We start from the raw sequence: 1,334 nt of genomic DNA on the forward strand, positions 1-1,334 counted from the left end.
ATAAATAACTTAAAAGTAGAAGCTCGTTGGAAAATCGTGCAAAAATTTAAAACACAATTTACCTGTCCGCTCTTTATTTCTGTTTCGGTGGACAAACCGAGAGGCAGCCGGCTCTAACTGAATAATTTAAACTAATCTTTGTTTCAGCAATAATTTGTTCATTTGTAACTGTGTTTTGTTCGAAACAAAACTTTAGAATGTTTCATTAAACATAGATATAAATAAACATTTGTAACACCATGTTACCATAAAGTACTCTAGTAGTATTTTTTGAGCCTTGGAAGAAATTTAAAAAAAAAACTTTAAATACATCATAGTAGACAAAACTTTAGTCTGATTTAAATTGGTCGTCAAAAACTGACAATTTAGTCGCAATCGCAAAAATTTCAATTTCAATTTACGCAAATTCATAACGATAGTTATTTTTTTAGAAAAAGTGATGCTCTCTACATATTTGTATAAAAATATTTTACTTTATCACGGATTGATCGAGTCAACTTTTATAAAAACGAATTATCTGTAACTTTATTAACAATAGTAAAACAAAAGACTCACAGAGATATTATGTGAAAGTCAATCAATCGTATGTATTCCTTAAAGATAAACTTTACTCATCTAGGGCTACAGACTTTCTAAGAAATATAAACAAGATAAGATTTACAAAATTCAATTTACTTGTCTAAGTATTCTTAGTAACATGAGTCGATAAGTCAAATGCTGAGAAGCCCCTACATTCAAATTTCATTTTACAATTCAATTATTTAAATGTAATGTACTTACATTTCATTTCACAAATAATTAAATAAAATTTGAATAAGTATTCATTTTATTTATTATGAGACTAGCCGACGTTTTCGTCTTTGTCAGTGCGGAATTTAAAAAAAAGCAGCTTTTATGCGCGTGCATCAGTTACCTTCCCATCAAAGTCCCGGCAAAATCCGATTACCCGTAACAAACGCGGGTTTGCGGACGTAAATACAGACAGACAAGCAAATAGACAATGATTTTAAAAATGGTTTTTCCTTATAAGCAACGCTAATATATCATGAGTACGAAATATGACATTTATTTCGATATTAAATACAGACACTTCCATTTTTTTATATATACAGATAGTAAATATATATATATATGGAAACGATAAATTTGTTCTGAGAATAGAACTGGAGGCGTAAGGATTATAGAGAAATCTTTCACCATAATCGACTCACTATACGTCCCCACCGAGGACCTCGGAGTCTCCTCAAGTTAGGGGTGACTTGGCCATAGTCAACCACGCTGGCCCAGTGCGGGTTGACTTCACACAAATCATTGAATTTCTTCTCAGATATGTG

This window comes from Papilio machaon, chromosome 3 (genome assembly GCF_912999745.1).
Source record: "Papilio machaon chromosome 3, ilPapMach1.1, whole genome shotgun sequence".
In the NCBI taxonomy this organism is placed as follows: domain Eukaryota; kingdom Metazoa; phylum Arthropoda; class Insecta; order Lepidoptera; family Papilionidae; genus Papilio; species Papilio machaon.